We start from the raw sequence: 24,007 nt of genomic DNA on the forward strand, positions 1-24,007 counted from the left end.
TGCGCTGTGCTGGGCTTCCCTCCATGCTGGGGGGCAACCCCAGGTGCTCAGACCGCATGGATGGGGCACTAAGGAAGGACTGTGGGGGTCCCCAGCTGAGAGAAGCCAGCTCTGCAGAACACTCGGTTTGGATTGTGGTTTCCCTGGCACCCTCAGGGAGGGATCTGGGCTGTGAGCTCCTGAGCTGTGTGGTGCTCCCTGGGGCAAATCTCAGCAGTGGGGTGAGTGATATCATGGGCACAGCACGGGGTGGGACTGTTCAAACTCCTCTTTGACGGGGCAAGACTTTAACGGGGGTGAATTGGTAAGAATTTAAATTGCAGAACTTCTGCTTGCTCCTTCCAGCCCCTCACCACCTCTGTGAACCCATAGGATATGGCCCCAAGGTGGATTTATTGTTGTCAGAATTATACTTCTTCTGATCCCAGCCAGGTCAAACCTTATTAAGTCAAGTATGAGGCAGTTGGGCTGTGTCTTGTTCTCCCCCCAAAAAGCCCTTTGTCTCGTGCACCTGTAGAATGACTTCAAAGTGCTGCATATCCCGTTTTTTTTCCTCAATTCCTGCCTTTGTTGATTTGTGTTCTAAAGCAGCAAAAGGCATATTGAGATTCTCACACCTTCTCTTTATTTATTTAGCTTTACCTTGGCTCTGCTCAGTCAGGGTGCCTCAGCATTAAGATTTCACCAGCCAAGCCCTGCTGTGAGCGTTTCCCCTGGGTGCAGGTGGAGAGCAGATATTCTGCGGTAACTCAAACCCAAAGGCAACGCTGTGCTCACCTCCCGCTGCTCTCCCATGTGTGGGCAGTCCAGTTCTCATCTCCTCTTCCCACTGTCATTGTCCTAATGCATTGCTTCCAAGACTGTTTTGGGGGGGAACATGTTTGATGAGGTGGAAAACCAGGCTGAATTCCTTGCTGGAGCTGCCTTCCTTCATGCCTCTCTGGTGCATCTATCTGGCAGCATGAAGGAAAATGTCATTAATTTTCAGCCTAATCCCTCTTGAAGTGTTGAGCTTCTTCTCCTTGTGGCCAGCAGCAGTCTAGGAGATACCAAGACAGCTTAGGTGTTGGTCAGGGCTGTGGGCAGTGGTCACCCCGACTGGTGGGTGCCGTTTGCCCGGGAGGTGCCAGTTCACTCTGGGACCCAACTTGTGAGGCTTTTTGCTGTTGTCTTTATCCCATTCCAAGGGCAAGGCTCTGTCTCCAGGTCTCCCTGCTCAGTAACAGTTATGGACTCTCATCCATGGCCTTGAGATGAAGCAGTCCCTGTGTGCCAGTGCTGCCAGCCCTTCATCCCCCCCAGGCTGTGTGGGGACAGAGCAGGCAGTGGGAAGCCCTGGGGCTGGCACTGGCTGCTGCTCCACAGGTGAGAGGGGAAAGAGAGGAAGAGGATGGAGGGATTGCAGCTGGAGTTCACCCTTGGTACACTCAGGTGTTTATCAGCAACCCTTTCAAACCTCTACTGCTGCCGGTGCTGTGCTGGCAGAGGGGCCACTCCCGTCCCTCCTGCAGTCATCCCTGTGACCCGCTGCCGTGGCATGCTTCCAGGAAAGTCATCAGGTCCTAAAAATAACTGGGGAATAGCTGATGGTGTGGCTTCTCTCTGCATGCTAGTGGAATTAGCCAGGAGGCTGACTGCAGCCAGGACTGCTGCTGCCTGCGGTCAGCTGCTCCCAGTCCTGCTGGTCTCCTCAGCAGGACTTGGAGGTCACGGTGCCTTGGCGTTGCTCCACAGCTTCACTGCCACGTTTGCTGGGCTGTCAGAGGTGGTTTTTCATCTCTGCTGTGAAACCAGGCATTGACAGGGAAGTCAGCTCGTCCGGCACTGGTTGTGTTTAGTGCCTTTTGCAAGTGCGGTGTCAAGTCTTTGGCACAGCTTTGTTTGGGTCTCCCGATGAGTAGAGGTTATGGGTGTATCTTCACAACACGGAGACTGAAGTCTTCCAGCTCTGTCTCACCCTCGAGTGGGAGTGAGGAGCTGGTGTTAGGAGTATCTTTAGTCTAAAGCACAGCCAGAGGGTGCCAACACCCTTAAATTTCTCCTACAGGAGAAAATACAGACTTCTGGAGTGCCCGACAGGAGAGGGAAAACCAAGAGCTTGCTGTGTGTGCTGCAGTGGCCTTCTGTCCATCTTGTGACCAGAGAATTGGGCTTGCCAACTGCTTTGCTACATTTCTCCCTTTATTTGTTGCTTGTTATCATTCAGGGCTTTGCTCTCTTCACTGGCTTTTCCTGATAGACGATGCAAAGCCAAGTGACACTGGTCTCCAAGGAGGATGGGCGAGCTGATGTGGACCTTATCAATTCGGCTGGACTTCTTTGGTGAGGTGTGGAGGTCACAGCTGTGGATCATAACCACCTAAGAGAAAGCCTCGAGTGCTCAGGGCACCCTGTGGCAGAGGGAAAAGGTGGTCTGGGCACCCTTTAGTGTTAAACAGCAGTTTTATTGTGGCCTCTGGCTGAAGGGGGCTGTGCTCCCTGACCTCATGTGCTGGTTTGTAAATAGCAAGACACTCTCCTTAGCACAGCATGTTCAGTGCTTTCATCAGTGGCCACGGTGTCTGTAACCTTGCTTGTAACAGCTCTACAATAATTGCACTCTGTCATCCATGCCAAACATATCCAGCCCTGGAAGCTAATCCTGGGGGTAGGCATCTCCATCACTGTTTGTGGAAAAGGGTTTTTTCCCGTCTCCCACTGGCACGAGGGGCTGTGTGCTCAGGGTTGCTTTGTTAGCTAAGCCCTCACCATCATCTTGGATGTGTGAAGTCCTTTGGCTGGGAATTCTGAGTGCCATGGCAGTGCAAACCAGGTCCAAGGGCTGGTCAAACGCTGCAGCTGGGATGGAGATTTGAGTGTGTTCAAGCTCTGCTTTTCCGCTCTGGACTTACCTCTGCTTTTAATTCCGCTGCTGTATTTACAACTCTTGCCCTCTAATTATAGGTGATATGTTTCTCAGCTTTCCTTTCTAGGAAATGTGTCTGCATGTGTGATCAGAGCTGTGCCTCCTCCGTGCCCGCCTCCTTTAGGAAGCGGGATGTGATTCCTTTGCCTTTTCCCTCCTCCTGCAGCTGCAGCCGTCATGAAGTGAGGAGTTCACAGAGGGGACAGCAACCAGGATTCAAGAAGAGATTGGGGTCTACTGTCCTCTCTAACTGCAGTTGCCTCTTTTCTTATTTATAAGTGCAAGCAAACAGGTGCTAAAAGCTTTTTTCCTCCGTCCTTCTCCTTGCATGGCACAGACAGACTCTCTCCTGAGATGTCTCCTTGTGATGTGCTCTCTCTCCAAAGCTGCTTCTGCATTTCTTGGCACCTCTGCAAGTACTTGATTTATCTACTTATCTTCCCATGTCCCCTTCCTCATTACAACAGGGGTTTGGGGCTTGGAAGGAATGAGTGGAATCACCTTCAAGCTCTCTGCAGGTGATGTGGGGATTGGAGATTTCCCTACCCACTTTGGATATCCTTTTTATCCCCACAGGGTGCTATCTGGCATCCGTGTCCAGAGTCACATTTTGTGGATTCATTTAAGCATAATCCTTCATAAAGTTACTACCTGTGAATCTCTCCTTCAGTGGTCTTAGTTTGCTCTCTCAATCCAGTCGTGGATCCTCCAGGCATCAATTTGCCCTCAGAAGGGCACTGCTTTGGAAACAGGTTTGTGTATATCTTTCACATGGTGTGTGATTCCTTAAACTTTCAGCTCCAGAATAACACATAAAGCTTCATAAATTCCTTCAGCTGCTAATTCTGGCCGTTCTTGGAGCACTTTTAACCAGACAGCTTCTAGATGTGCTCTCTGGAAATGTCTACTTTGTGGTAAAGCAAAACCTCATCACTGATGCTGTCACTGGAGAAAAATGTATTCATTATTATTACTATTACTATTATTTTTAGGAAAGATGCAATCTCACCTCATGCATAAAATTAGTTTAATGGAACAGCAGGAATGGGAGGGAATATTGGCTTTCCTATGCTTGTTTGTGGAGTGAGTGAACAATTTCTTTGCTCCCTCTCAGGCCCTGAATGAATGATATGTCATTGAAGCCACATTTTTAGCTGAGGCGTGTCCATGAAGACAGCAGGGAAGCAAAAATTAGGTTTTAAAAACTGTTTAAATGAAGGAAAAGAAATTTGTGAGCTTCTAAACACAGTCCTCAAGAAGCCAGTAAGGCTGAGAGTCGAGAATGACTTGGGGAGGGAGAGAGAGGGTGACAGTGGGGCAGCAAATGGGTTTGTGTCTTGTAAAGTGGAGGGGCTAATTCCATCTGAAGTGGAGGGGGTGAGTGGCACCACACCAGTAGTGTTGGGACCCCAGACACTGTGTGTTCCATGGTTTTCCCATGCCTCTCTTGGGCTCATCCCTGCTGCTTTTAGCTGTCCCAATGAGTATAGGCATCAGGCACTGTGTAGGTAGCGCTGTCAAAGTGCACTTTGTGCTTGCCTGGCCCCCAGAAAACTTCTTCTTTCACTTCACTCTCTGGGAATTGGAAAGGAGAGCTGAGGATAAAAGTGATAATGTCATCTCAGGGCATCCAAACGGCGGTGATGTGCTGCCTGAGCTCTCGTGCCCTCCAGCAGTCCCACACGGCTTTGTCCTTTGGCTTATTTCCCCTTGGAACTCCAGGTTATCTTGGGGAGGTTTTTTTCACTGAAAAGTGAACTTTGATGAATGTCTCCCTCTCTTGTGGAAGCAGTAGCTTTGTGAAAACTCCAAACCAGAAACTCTTCCTTCTTCAGCAGGCAGAGGATCGTCCCTCTTTGTTTGGAGGAACATCTTGATCAAAAAGCTGAGCTTGGTCATGACTATTGCACTCATTGCAGCTTCTGGCCCTGGGATTTAGGTGGGACCAAGACAAGCTAAGCTCTTCCCTCAAGAAGATGAGAAAAGGAGAGGTGCCTTTTCTGGAGGGAAAGCTCCTCCTCGTGAGCTCCATTGTCTTTTCAAGCTTTGGTGAAAGGGGTCCACTAAAATTAGTGGTTCTCTGGGTGAGAAAGACCAAAGGATGGGCTGGGGGAGGGAAAAAAACTGTGAGAAGGAGGCAATTGCAGGCAAACTCATTTAATTTCCATCAATAGCCGTGAGTCAAGCTTGGGGTTCTGCATGTTTCCCAATTCCTTCCTTCCCTTGCAGTTTGTATGAGGGGGTTGCACTTTTCCTCCCCTCCTCTTCTCTTCCCTCTTGGGTTGCAGGAGATAGACACTTTTTAAAATGCAAGGTGAGGGGTTTTATTTCAGCTCATCAAATCCTCTCTGGTGGCACCAGGGCTCTGAGAAACCCTAAAAGCCTTTGAGGCTGTGTGCAGTCTCATCTCCTTCGGGTGCCAACCCCTGGCACTCCTCCTCCAATGACCCTGCTTCGTTGTGATGGCTTTCCAGCATCTCCTCGCCCTCGGGCTCCTGCAGCTCCTTCAGCACTGCTCCTTACTCTACTGCCAATCCTCCCTCCAAGTTATCTTTGGGCCACCTCCTGGATTTCCTGTTCTTCAACTCGTGTCTTCACCTTGGTGCTCCTCAAGTGTCTCCTTCCCATTCCCCACACCTCCCTCTCCTAAGGGCTCAGGTCCCTCCCTGCTGGTGTTTGGCCTAAGCAGGCAGTTCCCCACTGCCCAGCCCTTTCCTAGAGGAAGCAGTCAGCATTTTCTTATGGCAGTAAACCCCATCCACCTCAGAATGGGCTTGGATGGATGTCACACTCTGGAATACTGTTGGCTTCGCCGACCAACATCTACCAGTGACAAGACCCAGGGAAGTGGCCTGAAGTTGTGCCAGAGGAGGTTTAGGTTACAAGGTTCTTCCCCCAGAGGCTGGTAGGGCACTGAACAGGCTCCCCAGGGCAGTGGGCACAGCATCAAGGCTGGCAGAGCTCCAGGAGGGTTTGGATGATCCTCTGGGGCACAGGGTGTGACTCCTGGGGATGGTCCTGTGCAGGGCTGAGGGTTGGACTTCATGATCCTTGTGGGTCCCTTCCAGCTCAGCATATTCTGTGATTCTGTGACTGTGATTATGTTGCAGTGGCAAGAGACAAAATCTCCCTGATGCCTGGGAGCAAGTGAAGCACCGCCATGAACGAGCTTCCTGTGCTCTGATGTGAAAGTAACTCCCCTGCTACACGAAAAGAGATATAAATTTTTTTTTTAACCTGCTTTTCTTCCTTCTACCCTTGGTCTTTGCTGTGAGTGTGTGCTGGTGCTGAGGTGAAGGAAGCATTGATCCAACTTGCTCTGACCCTGGTCAGCACGGCCATGTGCTGTGCTGGCAGCGCTCAGGTTGTCTCTAGAGCTCCTCTAAGCCAAGATCACAGGCCAGATTGAACTGGAGAAAAGCCTTACAGCTTTGGGGGGGCCACTGGCAGAGCATACAGGGACTTGTTAGTGACGTGGGATCTTGAGGAGAGCAGGCTTCACTGGGAGATTTTATCTGTTTTTATAGCTGGCGCAGGTGGATTTTTCTGTGATAAAAGCTGTAAACACCACAGAAGTCAGAATTCTCCTTCCTGGCTTGTAATAATCAGCTTCTAGCTCTGAATCACCCCAAAGTAATAGGACTTGCTGCAAATATGGCAGAGGTCAAGCTCTGTTTGTGGGTGATAAGAGAGTTTAAGCCTTGAACCAATTCCTTTGGAGGTGAGCAGAGGAGCTGGGCAAGGAAGAGGTGCTGTTGGTACCCCCTCAGGGGGGAAATTCAGAGTTAAGCAGCCCCTTAGCACACATCAGAGAATCCACCTCTACCAACCCCTGATTTGTTGGAGACTGTTTTACTTGCTCTTGTGAAGAAGGTGGATGTTGCTTTATAACACCTTTCAATATTAGCTGCCCGTTGCAGTTTCACGTGGTATAGTCTTCTTTGTTACCCCTCCTTTAAACTGGTTTTGAGCAGGAAAACAGTCCCCTTAATGGTTATTTTAAAAGTTTTTGTCCCAGTAGTGACAATGGTGGTGCTTGGGGGTTTTGCACAGATCCCAGAAGGCAAACAAATAGTCCCAACTTAAATCGTGTACCAACTATAAACCTTACGCTTTTTAATTGGGAAATTGATTTTCAATCCAAGCCTCTTGAAAAATCTAATTATTTTCCTTAAAAAAAAAAAAGTAAAACTAGCAAGAGTCTTTCTCTCTGTCATGCTCCACCAGGCGAAAGAGAGGGAGAAGGAAATAATTCTTGGCTGCATCTCTGCAGGGCGCCCTGGTGATAACCTGGATAATACAATCTGATTTTGGCCTTGAGTCTGTTCCCTTGGATTATTGCATTTCTTCAAGGACCAAAAGCTGTGCTGGTGATTCAGACCTGGAGGAGAATATCTTTTTTAGTGGTAAGCTTTCAGGATGGTTTTTTTTTTCCTCAGCCATCAAAGGGCAGAGAGGAGGCTTTTATCATGTTACCAGTGGCTGCTTCATAGAAAACAAGTCGTGGGCATGATGACCAGAGCCCAGCTCTCCTTCCTTCCTTCCTTCCCAAGGAGGACCCTGCTTGTTGGGTTAAAAGGGAGAGAAAAGTGAAGGGAAAAGAGGTGAAAGAAAAGGCCAGTGTGCACATGTGTGTGTCAGCTGCACTGAAAGGAAAGGTGGATTTGGAGATGAGGGTGTGTGTAGGTATAAAATTTGAGCTATGCCATGGTTAGCGCTTTGGCTGAGTGATGGATACATCAGGATCCATGCTGGATATGAAGTCTCAATGTGTAGCCATCTTCCACATTTAAATATAAGCTGGGAGCTGCTTGTGAGGGTGTGGGGTCTGCTTTGCCCAACCCTTTAGTTCAAGGGCTGAAATCCCAACTCTCATGTGCCAAAGTCCTTTTTGTTTTAATCTTCGCTATTCTGTTTTATAGCACTCACTGCAAGATTGTGTTCAGGGGCCTTCACTTGAGAGGTAAAGCATCCTGGCTTTTTCTCCATGCTTTGGCATAGCTGCTGCTGGTGTTGCTCTGGGGAAGTGAAGGAGGTGGATTGCCTTGTCTCTGCAGCCACTTCAGGATGCAAGAGTCAACATCTCACATCTCTTCCGTTGCAGAGGGGTTTCTTCCCCACCCTGGTCCAGGTGAGGTGTTTCTCCTGGAAGCCCAAGTGCTGAGGGATGCTGGAGCAGAGGGATGCTAGCTGATCTGCTTCCGGAGGTATCCCTCCCTCCTTTCACTGCCTGACACACGCCCACAGCCACCTCGGAGCAGGGACTGTTTATAGAAACACTGTCAAGCAAAAAAGTCCTTACAATAGCTCTGAGGAGAGGGATGTTTTCAGCTACTCAGTCACCCTCAAACTGTGAAGACGCGACATATCAGCTGCATAAAATTAATTTATTTAGTTAAGGGAGGTGTTAATTAAGAGATCTCATTTGTTGTGTCTCTTCAGACAGCTCTCCAGGGCCTTTTGAATTGTCAGCTCTGGTGACAGCAAAAGCTAATGGTGTCACGAGTTGAGAGTGGTGTGATTCACGCCGAGGATGAAGTGGGAGATGGTGGAAGGGGTTGAGAAAGGAGTGAAGGAGACGTGGCAGAGGCTTGGGCACACCTTGCTGGGGGCTGGCAAGCCAGGACGACATGCTTTGCCCTTCCTTAGCCTCCCTCCAGTGAATCCTGGCAGGGGGAAAGGCTCTGGCTGAAGGTGTGTGCAGGAAAAGCTCAGGGTTTGCAGGGAGTCGCTGGCGGAACAGCTTAGCAAACCCATGGACGCCAGGATGTGTGCAGCCAAAAATGCATTAAAATAACAGACTGTCCGTGTGATCTGAACTGGAAAAGAATCTTTGATTTATTTTAAATAATCAGCTTTTTCTGCACTCTGAGAGGTTAATTCTCCTTGGTTAATCAGGATGTGTCAATCTGATAACCAAGTGCAGGCCTAACACCAAACTTGTGGGTTTAAATTTAAAGTATCTTAGAAAATAACAAATATGCTTTATCTGAAAGAATTACATGCTCCAGTACAGCTGTTTATAGGCATCTCCTTCAGGAAAAGCTGCGTCAACACTTTTTTCCCCCACTTTTTTATCTTCTTATGATCTTTATCAAGTTGCTTTTGGAGGGAAATTGAAATTCTATTGATGCAGAAAATAGGCCAAAAGGAAAAAAAATAATACAAACTAATCGAGAAGAAATGCTTAACTCGGCGAGGAAGTGGTGCTGCCTTCTCCCAGGCAAAGATGTTTTGTGTTTTCAGCTCCCCACTTCGTTAAACAAAGGCTGCATTGCTTGTGCTTGTGCTTAAGAAATCAGTCCCAGCTCTTCTGGGCTTTCCTCCTTGTTGGGTCCTCAAAGCTTTACAAACCAAGCTCTTGTTCAGGAGCCAAACTTCCAATTTCTCTCTCAAAACAAGTGGGAGAGGCAGAGGTCGACAGGGTGCCACAGCCATTTTCCAGCTGCTTTCTCAGCGCTGCAGTGAGCTGGTTAAACAAGCTGGAATTCAGGGGGAATATGGGGCACCTATAAGAAAATATATGGCTGCTGGAAGATGATTTTTAACCAGCTCTTGTTGCACTTACTGAAGGAGCAATTTTCTGCAGGTCACTGATTTGACTTTCTTTAACACTCTACTAACAAACATATGTTATTACTTTCTCTTTTTTTAATCGATTTTCAGTCATTTAAACCAGGGGAAGCATCAGCCTCATATAGGCCACCATTACTTTAATCTTTATTTATATAATTTTTTTACAAGACTTTTAATTTGTGTGGGATGGCTGTGCAGCTCAGAGGAGCCCCGGTCATGCCCCTCTCTGGGGGATGCACATAGCCCTGCCCAGGGGGACTGTGCTTTCAGGGTTGTGAGCTCGGGGTTGGTTTTTGTTGCGCTCAGCTGCTCTGGAGTAATTCGGAAAAGAGGAAAGGCATTTTTCCAAGCAGGCCCTGAGGGGTTTTCAGTCCAAAAGAATCACCGGGAGCTCACCCCGTGCCAAGGGCCTGCATCCCCAGGGACATGCTGCATTTTCCTGTCTTGCTGAAGGTAAAGAAACCTCAGCTTGCCCTCGGCTCCCATCACAGCTGTGGGACCAATTCCCCTCCGAGTCAGCTTTTCCCTCGTGATCTTCCAGCACAGACGGGCAGGAAGCAAAAATGTGGTGCCAGACAGAGCTTTTAGTTTTTGATTTAACCCCAAAGCAATGGCAGGGCTTTCCTGGCGTGGGAGCTGTAGGCAGAAGAGTCTTTTCCCTGTGGGAGTTGCATGCACAAGAGATTTTTGTCTTGAGTCCATCTTCTCTGGAGCCACACAGGGTCTGACCAAGGCTTTTCCTGCAGCTGCACAGTGTGGATTCTCCACTGCCGGCAACTGTGGTTGTATCCCCAGGGCTGCCTTGCCCTGTCCAGCTCAAAACTGAATCACAGAATCATCACAGAACCATGGAATTGTTTGGGTTGGAAGGACCTTAAAGGAAATACCTGGATCAAACCCCCTGGCATGGGCAGGGACACCTTCCACTAGACCAGGTTGCTCCAAGCCCCGTCCAACCTGTCCTTGAACACTCCCAGGGATGTGGGAGAGAAGGAGCAGAGCTGTATCCCAGCTATGTAAATGATGGGAGATTAGTAGGCTGGGAGGCAGAGGAAGGCGTGGAGCTCTGGAGCTGCCTGGGAAGGATTACCACTCCTCATGGAGCGGCTGCACCAGAGACCAGAGGAAGGGGTGCTGTGGGAGGGGGCATGAGCAGAAGACAAGATCACGGGGGATTCATTTAAACCACAGTGTCGGATCCTATAAATCTGTGGGGTTTTGCATATTTCCATATTTATATATGAAAATTCCATGAAGTGGCTTAAAGGCAACTGAAATAAAAAACAGGGCTGTCAGAGCTTGAAAACTACCGGCAAATCTCTAACAGACCGTTTAATACAAATGTATGGGCTTGAGGAAGCTGCAAGCGGGCAGAGGATTCGTGCCCTGGGGGTGCCTTGCCCGGCCCCACGTTGGTCCCCACGTGCTGTGAGTGCACTGGTGCCTCGGGTCACTGCGGCTCTGCCGGTCAGGAGGGTGTGGAGAGAAGGGGCCTTTCAGCCCAGCTCACATCACACGAGGGATGTGGGGCTGCTGGCCCTTCCCTCGGGTGCTTTCTTGCTGTCCTGTGTGTGCCCTGATGGTTTGGGAGCGGGCAGCAAGTTAATCTTCATGGCTGCTGGCTTGTGGCACCCCAAAGCTGCGAGCTGCAGGATAAGCAGCGCTGCCAGTGGTGCTGGAGCCGGGGCTGAGAGAGCATTTCACACCCCACAGGGGCTGTGGTTGTGTGCAGGCTGTTTGCCTTCCCAGCAGAGACTCCCTCTCCTGTGAGTGTGTGCCCTTTTCCTTCCTGGGCTTCGGTTATCGGTCAGAATAAGAATTCTCCAAACCACTGGTCTGAATCACCCTCGCTGACCTTCTGCTGCTTAGTGAGTCTCTTCCCATGGATTAATTTAAAGAAGCATCGCAGAGATTTATGCTTTGTGCCCAGCATGGGGCCTGAGTGGGTAGAGTGGCCCTCCAGGGTTGAAAATATGCTCATTAGATTACCCTGCATATATCTGTGCTGCTTTTTGGATGCCTCTAGATGTCGTCCTCCTTGTCCCACCTTGGGTACCTGCTTTGTGCTCTTTTACTGTAAGACCTCAACCCTTTCTGGTCTCCCTGAGTCAGTCCCAAACCTGTGCAGCCCCAAAACTCAGTGCAGCATACTGTAACTCTCAGGTCTAGCCTGAAGATTGATAGAATCATAAAATAATTTGGGTTGGAAGGGACTTTTAAAGGCCACCTAGTCCAATCCCCCTGTTATGGACAGGGACATCTTCCACTAGACCAGGTTTCTCAAAGCCCCATCCAACCTGGCCTTGAATATTTCCAGGGACGGAGCATCCACCACCTCTCTGGGAAAACTCTTCCAGTGTTTCACCACCCTCATGGCAAAAAATGTGCACCAAAAGTCTCTAAAGAGAAATTCCTGCTTTCTGCATGCAAGGACAAGGGTGAGCCGCCGCCTTCTCTGAGTCCCCTGTCATTCAGGGCTTTTCTCCCCCTCTTCAGCCCCACGGCAGTAGCTGGAGGCCACCGCCACATCATTCCATCTGAAGTCTCCAAATCAAAAGGAAATAATTAGTGGAGGACGAGAAAGCTCGGACGAAAATAAGCTGTCAACAAGAAGAAGGTGCTAATGTGTCTGTCATCCCCGTTCCCTCCTGGCCAGTCCCCAGAGGTGGGAGGCTCTGATGGAGAGGAGGGTGTCGGCGCTCGCCTGTCAGCCATGGCTGTCTCCAGACATCAGCTCTCCTCTTGTGAAGACACATCTCGCTCTCAGGCCAGCTCCTGCCGCTGTCCCCCGTCTCGTGGCTGGGAGGGATTTGCTCCACGAGCAGCCTGGACGTCGATGCTGCGACTTCCCCGCACAAGCGCTTTCAGCTCGGGTTTTATCTGCTCCCGTGGACGCCTAAAATCGATTTGTGTCCTAACAGTGCCTATTTCTCTTCATTACAGAGAGACAGGTGTGTGGAATGAGTAGCTCAGATGTAGGTGTCTGCAGTTATTAAGTTAAGCAAGACGAATCCCGGTGTCAGCATTTCCCTTGGCTTTGCTTAGGGGTTTGCTCCTTCTCCTGCAAGACTCCTCATGGTGACTTTGGCACCGGGTGACATTCTTGGGAGTCTTGTTGGGTATTTTTCTGCCTGAGATGTGACATTGCTTCCCAGGGGGAGGCAGACTCTCAGGCTGTGTTTTTGCAGCAGTCCCACACTGTGGCTTCCTCCTGTGGAGCTCTTTGCCACAGGATAAATTCTTTACTATTGATTCAAAGAGCGTGTAGGGTATTGACATTTCAGGGTGTTGCCTGTCATGAGTCTCTTGAGAGGGTGAAGAACAAAACCTTGCCTGGGTGACCGTTTTCAGTCACAAAACACACTTTAGTTATTTCATTCATAGAATCTGAGAATGGTTTGGCTTGGAAAGGACCTTAAAGACCATCCAGTTCCAACCCTTCTGCCACGGGCAGTAAGACACCTCTTACTAGACCAGGCTGCTCCAAGCTCCATCCAACCTGGCCTTGATCCTTACTGATTTTTGGGCTGAGGAGTAAGCTCTCACTGTTTGAAAGTGCTTCTTGCAGTGTCCTTCCTTTGCCTTGATGAGCAAACAACATCACACGTGATTGCATCTCAAGGGATCTTTAACCAGACGTTTCTCCCTGGTTTATCTTGAATGTCGCTGCTGGCTGAAGTGTTTTGGGCAGATCCTGCTTTGTCAGGCTGGAAGATGATACTCCATGGAGGTCTCCTCTCTTCCTCTACCCCCATCCCTGTGATGCTGCTATAATGGGACACGTGGGGCCACTTAACCCTATAGGAGGAGGACACCCCAATCTTCAACAAGACTTTTGTCCATCATTTCTCTGCAGGGCTAATGATTTCTGAGGAAAAAGGGGGATCCCTGCAAGTAACAGTGGCCTAAAATACCCTGTGAGGGTGTACACTGAGGCAATTCAGTCCTTGGTGTGTTCTTGGGCTCTATCAGGCTTACGGCAGCACCTCTCACCTCCTTGTGGGGATTGCTCCCATGTGCTGCTGCCTTACTCCCTGCCATGTCCTCCAGCACCCATCCCTTTTCCCTCTACCTGGCATTAGAGGGCAGTCAAAGGAAACCTTCCCTTTCCTCCTGTGGGCTCCCAGCCAGCACCCGCACCCACCCTGGGGGCAGAGGGCTGACCTCAAAGCAGGACCCTTTGCCTTGTCCTCACCCTTTCTCCAGCGTTCCTGGCTGCGTTTCACCAGTCAAAGCCACTTGTGGTTTTGTAGCTGACATTTGGGATAGAGCATCTGATGAATCCTGCGCGCAGTTTCTCCCCTGCCTCGCCCTCTGTCTCCTCCTAATTGACATCCCCGAATCTTGTCTCCGTTTGACAAATCAGGCTACTTACTCTAAGTGATGACATATATAAATATTGCAGGCATTCGTTTTACGTCTGGATACCCTGATAATAAAAGCTATCAGAATCTCTTCCCCCTGCCCGTGCATAGCAATTACTACCAAAGGCTTCACTCCTCCATCACCGGAGCAGGATGTGGAATTGTGGCTGTGACAGCAAGTTTTCCCTCTTGCATCGATGGAACGTGGGTTTGGGCTGTAAACCAGCTTTTTTTTTTTTTTTTTGAGCCTGATGCAGCAGCAGTGCGGTGAAACCGTGTGAGCTGTGGGTACGTAGCTGGGGGATCTTGCAGGAGCCCTTTTGCTGGCAAAATCCTGGGTGCCTGTGTCCCCTCTGGCAGAACCTTGGTGTCTGGAGTGGCCATGGTGGGTGGCAGCAGGTGCCATTGCAGGTTGAGGGTGAGGTTTGGACTCGTGGGTGCTGTCCCTGTGCCTTCCTCGAGCCCGCTGGGCGCTGAGGAAGCCAGCACCCATCCGGGCTCTGCTCCTCACCCTCGCTAACATGTTGGTGGCTCTCCTGGGTTGAGGCTGTCAAATTGCAGGGTATTATTTTTAGCCTGGTTTCCCGAGGAAAAGAAGCTTATGCGATTGTACTGTCTGTCAGTGCTTTTCCTCCCACCAGCCTCCTCCTAACAAGTTTTGAACCCCCTGTCAGATTCACCGGGAGGGATCGAGAGCTCCGAGACGCGACGTTCCTGCACGTTTCCCTGCAAATTAGCAGCTGGGGCCACCTTCCCAAGGGGGGCAGGGATGAGGGGAAGATGAGGCTGGGTGGGGACAGGAGGAGGTGCTGGGGAAGGTGCGAGGCAAGAGGCTGGGAACAGGCTCTGCTGAAGGCTTAATACCTCAAATACAGATATTAAGTGCTCATGCCTTAATTGAAGCTAATTTCTGGGAGACGCGTTTTATTACAAAAGATTTCTCCAGCTCAGGCGTGTCCACACCATCTGCTTGGAGCTGGTGGTGGCAAAGCCCTCGACCCTGCCAGCAGTGGGGACCAGCTGCGAGGATCGGCCCTTCTTGGGAGAAGGACAAGCTCCACAGAAAAGCCTCTTTTCTCCCTTCCTGCCTCTTAGTCCAGGTTATTACTGACAGTAATTTATTAATTTTTTTTTTAAGAGCCAAGTGCTGGTGCTGGCAGGGGAAGGCACAGAGCTTCGTCTCCTATGATTTCCCCTCCATTGTGAGGTTGGGCAGGCTGTTCCTCCTCCTTTGTCCAGCTATTTGTTTTCATCAAGTTTTCAGGAACATAAGAGTTTGCAATTCCTACCCTGCGTCAAAACTGGGGGAAAGTTATTAAACAGTGGCTTGGCTGAGCTGGACCTGTGTGCACACACAGAGAGGAGCTCCTGTTTCTTAGGAAACTGGTCTTAATGAGAGACAGCTCCTATTAATGCTTTGCTTACTTTTTCGGCCTAGGTCTTTGCTGGGAATGGAATTTTTATGGGAAATGTTAAACCAAACAATGATGCTAATAAGCTGTAATCAAAACCAGGGAGGGAAGGGACCTGCTTCTTTCTCGTCCTACAGCCCTTCCAGAGATTTCAAAAGAAGGGCTTTTTCTACAGCAAGATAAAACCAAGATACTTTTGAATTACTGGGGTTTTTTAAACCAAAAGGTGAGAGTGAAACTCCCAGGATTGGTTTATGGCTGGGGCCTCACTGGGAATGTTAGAGACAGAGAGGTACAAATCCCTGCTTTGAAGGGCTTGAATCTGAGCCATCCCTGGCCAGTACCCAACATACCAGGTTATTTGTGCTTTGTGAAGCTCCATTTTTCTTATTTTCTTCCTTTTATTTTGGTTTCTTTTTTTAACCGCTGACAACTCCACGATGACGCTGAAAAATCTCTGCACTGGGTGAATAAATGTGTCATGTGAAATGGCTTTTTTCCCCTCTCTGTGTGAGATCCTGGGTTTGGCAAGTTGACATTCTCTGACTAAAACCCATTTTGTCTCAATTTCTGACCATTCTTGCTCACAGTGAGTGGGTTTTGCCCATAAACACAGAAGTTGCTGGGTAAAGCTGAGTAATTCTCCTTTTAGAGGCCTTTGCTGCTGTCTTCTCCCTCGAACAGCCACCTGGAGAGGATTATTGTCACATATTTTGATGTAGAACCTAAACCTGTCTCCTGGTTTACTCAGGAGGAATCCAAATGCACTTAGAACAAGCCCAGGATTCCTCATGAAATGTTCACCTGCTTAAAGAAGGCTTTTAAAAAACCCCTTTATTAATTAAAAAAATAGAAGGAAAAGCCTTTTTTCCCACTTTATGCAATGATGGATATTTTTCTGTGTGCAAAATTTGGAAAAGGGGCTGAACTTCTAATTACATTACCTAAGGAGGCTTAATAATGTTTGCCTGCAGTATCTTGTCGTGAATATTCACCAGAGGCAATTCAGTTTAATTTCTGTTGAAATCCCTTTACTTCATCCCTTACTGCTTTCCAAAGACCTTGTAGGGCTGCCTGAGGAAGGAGAAACTGTGGGTTTGGGTTCCAGCAGTGACAGTTGTTGCATTGGAGAGGGATGACAGAGACATGGGTTTGGAGATGATGTGTGACCTCCTGTGCTGGCAGAGCATAGGACCATCTTATATTCTATATGTTCCTCAGTGTTTTGCTTTTCTGAGGTAGCTGTTGATACCTGTATTCTTGTGAAGTCTTCTCAGAGTGAGTGAGAGGTACTTAACTCCAGACTAAGCTTGGCTGGCTCGGCTGCCACAAGGACCAGCACTCCCTGGACAATCTCCCATCAATCCATTTGATTTAAGCCCAGGGGGGTTATTTCTGAGCATCTGTAAAACACAAAGCCTAGAAGGCCTTAAATGACATTTCTGGGCTCTGGGAGAAGCCCTGCCATGGGATGGGAAGTGTCTCTTGTGGCTGGTGGGGGACTCACCCGCTCCTGGTGAAGTGGGCGATGAGGTGCCCATGAAGCGGCTCTGCCTCAGGATATGATCCCTTGGAGGTGTTCTTCACCAGCAGGTTTTTCTCTCTCTCATGGACATACTTTGAGTTGTAGATGCCTCTTTACAATCCCACTCTGTCAGGGCCCCCATATCTGTTCTAGGACAAGCTAAGCCACACAGGTGGTTCTTCTCATTTGTTGTCTCCACTGATTTTCCACCCTTGCCACTGATCTTTTAAACGTGGCCTTGGATTTTGCAGTGTTGAATGTCATTTCACATCCATCAGTCTGGTTCCCAAGGTCATAATTTCCTTCCAAACGATGCCAAAACTCTTTGTTTTGTGTTGTTTTGCCTCTGAAGGAGTGAGTTTGATGAGTGTTGGTCCCCTGTTGTTAAGGAAGCGTTGAATGTGAGTGGTGACCGAACAGCGTGCTCAGCAAAATCCCCCCTAAACTGCCTCCTTTTTTGGTATTATCTATTATAATCTTTTTATTTTTTTAGGCAAAGCATTTCTTTGATTCATAATTCTTATCGTAATGTTCCCCTCCTACAGTTTAACTAATCATTTGCCCATGTGGCACAATATCAAATGCGTTTCCGAAGTCCAGATGGTCAAGCTCTCTCACAAAAGACAAAGATTGGCTTTTGTCTAAAAAAAAAATAAAAAAAATAAAAGCTGTTATCTCCCAGAAAAATATATTTACCAGGCTCGCCTGACTGAATCCATCTGCGTGAAATCCAGCTTGTTTTACCCGTTTTCTTAGTTTTTCGCCTTGGTTTCTCAAGCAGAGGCTGCCGCTCAGACCAACCTGTAGCTGCCCTCCCACCCCAGCCTTAAATATTCCCTCATCTTTAATCTTACATCCTCCTCCCCTCCTGCTCCCCCTTGTTAGATTAGTTTAAAATAATCTGTGGAGAAAGGAGTCTCTGGGCAGTGAGGCAGCGCCACTGCAGTGATTATTTCCACTACAGTAAAGGTTGAAAACTGGTTACAATTATCACTCCTAGTTTTACATGCTAACGGGATTTGCCTCGGGGGGATTAAGTTAACTATTCTGTCATGCAGGTGAGTGTTTTGTTTTGCTCCTTTGAACCATCCTTTCTCAGGCTGTCAGGGAGAGGAAGATAAAGGCTGCCATCCTGCTTTCCAAAGCCCCAGCCACGGATTTGCCTCCACAGCAGCTCACGCTGGAGAGATTAATTTGGGCTTGTTTCAAGGTCATCTCAGGTGCATCTTTTTGTTGAATGTACTTGCCCCTCTGGAGAAGTGTGGATCCTTTTTTAAATTCTTCCAGGCGATAGAGCTGCGGATCAAGGGGAAGTGGGAGAAAATAAGCTTGGACATTTCAAGAAAATATAAATAGTCTTGACCCAGACTCTCTGTGTGGCAGGAGGAGGGTGAAGCTTTCAGGCTGTCACTGTACAGATTCCTGGGCTGAAGGCAAAGAGTTACTCTAGTCAGAATTTTCCACCTAATTTTTCATTTTGACAGAAAATATCAGTGTGAAATGGACTTTTTTTTTTTTTTTTTGGATAGGACTCTGCTCAAACCATTCCTTGTGACTCCTTGTGAATGGGGCCAGTGTCAACTCCCATGCTGCCCACCTGAAAACTGAGGGTTTCACACAAATTTAGGAGATGAAGTTGCTGCCTCTAACTGAGGCACTTTTAAACAAAGTGGAGAACTCCATCAGTGCCACAAGAGCATCAGTTCTTGATAGCAGGCAGCTAATTAGGGCAGTAGACCACCATGGACAAGAAGCCTTCATAACTCTGCCTTACTTTGCCAGTCCAGAGGACATCGAAATCTCTACAGATGTGCTTAATCTGGGTTAAACTGGGTGGCAGCTGGGTTCCACTGAGCAGAAACAGCCCAAAGCAAGACCAAAACAAGGCCTTGAAGGGGAGGTTTAGATCTGATATTAGGAAGAAGTTCTTCATGGAAGGGGTGGTCAGGCACTGGAACAGGGAAGTGGTGGAGTTACCATCCCTGGGAGTGTTCAGAAAACGAGTGGATATGGCACTTGAGAATTTTAGTGGTGAACACCTTGGTGGTACTGGGTTGATGGTTGAACTTGATGATCTTAGAGGTCCTTTCCAGCCTTGGTGATTCCATGATTCTATAAAAGAGGAAAACCTGAGACTGGTTGTGATTTCGGGGAGAAATAACCATTTTTTTGCTATAGCAAAGTGGTCTAAAGCTTTCAGTGGTGATGGGAGACCAGGCTGATACAGCCAGGGAGCAGCACAACAAATGGCAGCGAGAGATTTTTTTCCTCCACTGCAAAACTCGGGTCCATTTCCATGCCTGAAAGGAAGTAGGGGATTTAAGTTTTGCATTGCTCTAGGTCTCTTTGGGAAGAGAAAGACCTGCAATCCCTAAAGAGTTGTGTTCTGCAAATGTCCACCTCCTAAGTCCATTCCTACCTGAGTCAGGATTACCTTCAACACCCCTGGGTAACCATCCCTCTTACCCCTTTAACAGCTGGTGGAGGAGAAAGGACCAGACACTGGTTTTCTGTTGACTCTGCGGGGAGGCTGTAGCTTAAGGAGATGATTAAAACGAAATAAATCCCCAGTGAATTAATTGAAAGGGTCAATGTCTGTAGTTAATCAGTTAAAATTGCCTATGGTTATCCAGCTGTGTCTTTCATGTCAGCTAGAAGATGCTGGTGAGGCAGGAGCCATCTAATAATACGGATTCGTTTGGTGGGTTTTCATTTTTCCCTCCCCACTGGCAAGTGGTTTTTCAGTGGACACATGGACAACTATGCTTTTGACATTTATCCAAGGTCTACTTTTGCCTCTATTCCTCCTTGCTGCTTTTTTTCCGCCCCTCATAGTTAGGTGGTGGTTGGAGTAGCTTAATGACACATTTTCAGCACTGATTTTGGTGGTGACAGTTATTAACAGTTTCACGATAAGAAACAGGTGTTCCAGCATGGTCCATCAGGCAGGAGAAGAACAATGCCTCCCCAATGTCATTGTTCATGATGTATTCACTGACTGCTGGCTTTTTTTTTTTTTTTTTATGAGGGTTTTATTCAACCTCACAGGTAGCATTTACTGTTTAGTATGCAGGCTTTGGGCAAGCTAGTGGAGTGGAAAACCTTTTAATTTCTTTTTAATGCAAACATGGATCTTGCAAGACCTTGTCAAGCGATCGGAATGGGCGCAGGCTCTTGCTGATGTTTCTCAGCGTCACCTGGTGGTCCCCTGCAAGAAAATCCTGGGTATTTCCCACGGAATTTGTGGCTCAAGGGACAGGTCCGAGCCTGAAGGAATTGGGGCGATTCTCCTATTCTGCAGCGAGGAGCCACACCTGGGATAGTTTGGGCAGAAAACATCATTAGTATAATAGGGGCATTGCAACAGCTCCTGGGCTCTGCCACCAATTCCCATGTTTTCCCATGGATGGGTGGGAAAGGAACAATGTTTTGGAGCGTGAGGCTGCCAGTTATCCTGGACAGCTTTTTCAGATGGGGTGTGAACATGGAACCCTTGCCCTTGCTGTTTTGCTGGTTATTTGGCTTGTGCTGTGAGATTGACTGGAGGGGCAGCTGTCCTGACACCTGGATCCCACAGTGTGCTGTGCAGGTCTCACACTCCCTGTCCATGCTCCCAGGGCTCAGAGGGAAAGAGTAACCCCACTGGCCCTTTCCCCCATGCTGTGCAGGAATTATTCCCTGAGAGAGCTGTCATTTCTGTGGTTCAGGGGGGCTGGGTATCCTGGACACGCAGTAGATGCTGGAGTGGATATTGTTTGGTGTCCCTTGAGGGACAACTTTCTGCATCCTTCGTCTTCCCAGGAGGAACCTCTGTAGGAGATGGGAAGAGACAGAGCCCTCAGTGCTGAAGGATGCAGCAAAGGGCATCTTCTTTTCTTCCTCATTCTCTGGGGATGCTGTGGTCCAGCTTTGACTGCAGTGCAGGGTGATGCCTGCCTGGCCTTGCTGGAGCAGCTCTGAGCCTTGAAAACAGGGCTGGGAGACACCTGTAGCCTCTCAAACCTTTATTTTGTACCACAACCTATCGATTTATCCACAACTTGTTTCTTTCCTGTTGATATTTGATATCACAAAGGGGCAGGTCAGTGCAAAGGTGCTTGATAGGTCCCCTTGGTCCCCACTTAGGCAGTGCTGCCTCCCACCCCAGTCCTACTGCTTAGGAGAAAAAGCAGGGAAAAAAAGAAGATTAATTGGTGATAAATAATGCATTTTGTTCCTACCTAAAGGCTGTTGGATCTCCATAGTCTTCATTCCTCTGGTGACAGGGAGCTTGGTGTTAATAGCTCTGTGTTACCCATCACGGTGCTTAAACAGCCTCATCAGGGCCATACTCAGCCAATACATCCCTGCCACAGGCAGGGCTTCCCATTATTACTTTCTTTCAAAAAAAAAATAATAATAGTAAAAAAATTCCACTCTCCTGCGGTGACTTTTCACGGCAATTTCTCAAAGTGAGACAATTAATGAACATTAGACATCCTTTTTTTTTTTTTTCCTGGGAAAGCAGCAATCAGGAGAGAAGATGTAGTATCCCTTTAAAATCTCCCTGTACATATGTACGTGCACACAGAGCCCCTTCAAGGCTGAGAAGAATTGGAAGTGATAGTTACCAGTATAATATTTAAATGAGTGTTAATTACCATAAACCGTTTGGATTTTAATGTCTCCTTCTGTACAGTATGTAAATCAGGGCTGGAATGGGCTTGTGAGCATTCATTGGGCCTCTGGTGTTGTGGATAAAAGGGATGTTTTCCAGTACTGGGATTTAGCTGCCTGGTTTCCATTACAGTTAGTGGGAGCGATGGGGGTGAACACTGGCCACTCTGGGGAAGGTTTCCCCTCTCATCTCAGAGACAGCCCTGCCCTGAGGACAACATGTTCTCCTGTCTCATCCCACTCCCTGCCCAGAGGCTTCCCGAGGAGGCTGATGAGATGCCGAAACGACTCGGGTTTGGATCTGGATGGAGGGATGTCTCACTGTCAGTGAGATGTAGCAGCTCTTGACCATTTTATTGGGCACTAAGGGGTTTTTATGGGGTTTTAGCATGCAGACCATGAGCAAGTTAATTCCATGGTGCGTGGTTTGCTGTGCCCACATCCACACTCATCCTGCCTCCATCCAGCCTGGCCTGCACCTCGAGCAAAGGGGAAGGGCCTGGAGGTCAGCAGATCTTCAGGCACCTTGATACTTCTCCAGCCCCCTTGTTGTCCTTCCTCTTTGCCCTCCTCTCCCTCCATGGGGACCTAGTTTGCCTTGCAAAGTGGTCTCATTATAAATGCATCAACTTCTGCCGGTCTCACACGCGCAGCCCTCATTTAGCCCTCCAAGCTCAATTACATCTCAGGATGTCTTGGGGTAATTAAGTAATATTAGAACGTTTTCTTTTCTATTTTTTTCCCCTTCCCTAATGCAGCTTTCAAGAGCACAAGAGCCTCGGTTCTCACCCACTGGAGCCCACTTCTCTGAGCCTCGGAGTTCTCCCTAATGTACCTCGCCATGAAGGAAGGCTAATTACATTTCTGAAGGATGTCATTAGTGTCACATTCCCGCTGGGCTCCAGAGGGCTGGCACACAGCAGGAAATGCTCCCTTAGGTGTCTCTGAGCAACACCATGTGCAGTGCCACTGGCGAGGAGCGGCCGGGGCTCTGAGGGGAGCTCAGCCGGCAAAGCAGAGCCGCTTTGGGGTTTGCTGCGAGCTGTCTCGGATGCTTTGCATCCTTCATCTCCACAGCTCGTCGTGGTTTACAAATATCAACTGATTAAGCCTCTCAGAGCTCCTGTGAGATAAGTAATTGCTACTCTAATGATTGGCATTATATCTGCTCTCATCCCGAAGTGTCGGACGGTGCTTTTCACTACAAGAGAGAAATAAGGAGGCAAATGTTAAGCACGCAAAAAGATAAGCGATGCTTTCGGATTATCTGGCCATCTCACCTGCTGGCTGGTGGCCAGAAGTCTGGAGCTACCATAACAGGCACCTCTGGCACTGCTTTTGGAGGCTGTGGTCCACATGCCTCCCACTTTTAGCAGTGTCAACCCCAATGAGTTCTACTGACTTCAGTGGAGGCTCCTCAGAGGCTTCCCCAGAGGGAAGACAAACCAGAGTTTGTCTGTTTGGGGAGCCCATTGTTTGCATCATGGATGGGACGTTGGTTCCCAAGGCAGCAAAAAGGAAATGACAGTCACACATTATTATCTTTTTTCTCTCACTAGGTGGTTCCAAGGACAACGTTCTGGTTTTAGTCTGCCACAGCTCTCCTGTTCAGCCCTGGGCAAGGTGGCCACCGGGCTCCCACAGGTGAGTACTTCTTTCAGGGGGTACTAGAGGCTCAGAAAAGGAAGTCATGCATACATTAGAGTAAAAATTGCCATGAAAATTCTTGTTCATGTGGTGCTGTGTTGCATTTTGTTGTCCTGGAGAGATGCATTAGCTCTGTTAGTCAGGCTGGAACTTGCTGCCTCTGGAAGAGGTCGTTATCCCAGGTAGTCCCTACTCCTGTGGGGAGCCTGATGTCCTCCTCTGCCTGCCTGGCTTTTTGGGGTACTTCCATAAGCATATTAGGGATGAGGATACTGCTGCTGTGGCCCAGCCTCACTGCTGATCCAAGTGGGATAGTAAGGTATCCTAATACTCGATGCCTCCTTGACTCTGAATGGAAAGAAGGGTACATCGGAGTCCAGGGTATCCCACAAGCTTTTTTGCTTTTGATTTTTTTTTCCCCACTTGCAAGTAGATTTTTTTTTTTTTTTAGCCAAAACAATAAGCAGAGACCAAAAGGAAGTAAAACCTGGCTTTACATCACATAAGGACAAGATGGCAAAACTTTCCTAAAGACATATGTTGTGGACAAAGGAAAACCCCTCAAAGGCAGAACTTAGGCACAGCCACTGCAGTTTATTCAGGTCAAGCTGGGCTCTGCAGCACCACCTGATTTGTGGTCATTGGTGGCACCTGCCCTTGGAGGCATCACACCTGAGGCAAACGATGTGGAGCTGTCTTTATCCTTGGGCAACTTTGCTACAGCGCCCTGGGTTTTAGGAAAGCCGGGATCTGAGAGGCCTCTAGGTGATGAGACTGGAGTGAGCTGGCTCACCTCCTCTCCTCTTCCATCCCCTTGGAGGGATCTCTCACCTCTCTGCATCCACTGTGTGTTGTCTCCAGCCTTGGGTGGAAACCGAGGTGGAAGCCTGTTGTCCCTCTTTGCTGAACAGGGGGATGGTGC

The 24,007-nt window shown here is 48.5% G+C and overlaps 1 long non-coding RNA gene across 1 annotated transcript; it reads left to right on the forward strand.

The window, feature by feature from the left end:
- On the forward strand, positions 1-23,756 carry LOC113972214. Its single transcript, XR_003535802.1, has 3 exons — positions 1-221; positions 22,998-23,082; positions 23,537-23,756. It is a non-coding gene; the product is annotated as an uncharacterized LOC113972214 (long non-coding RNA).
- The last annotated feature ends 251 nt before the right edge of the window (positions 23,757-24,007 follow it).

This window comes from Neopelma chrysocephalum, unplaced genomic scaffold (assembly GCF_003984885.1).
Source record: "Neopelma chrysocephalum unplaced genomic scaffold, ASM398488v2 Primary Assembly neopelma1_89, whole genome shotgun sequence".
NCBI lineage: Eukaryota > Metazoa > Chordata > Aves > Passeriformes > Pipridae > Neopelma > Neopelma chrysocephalum.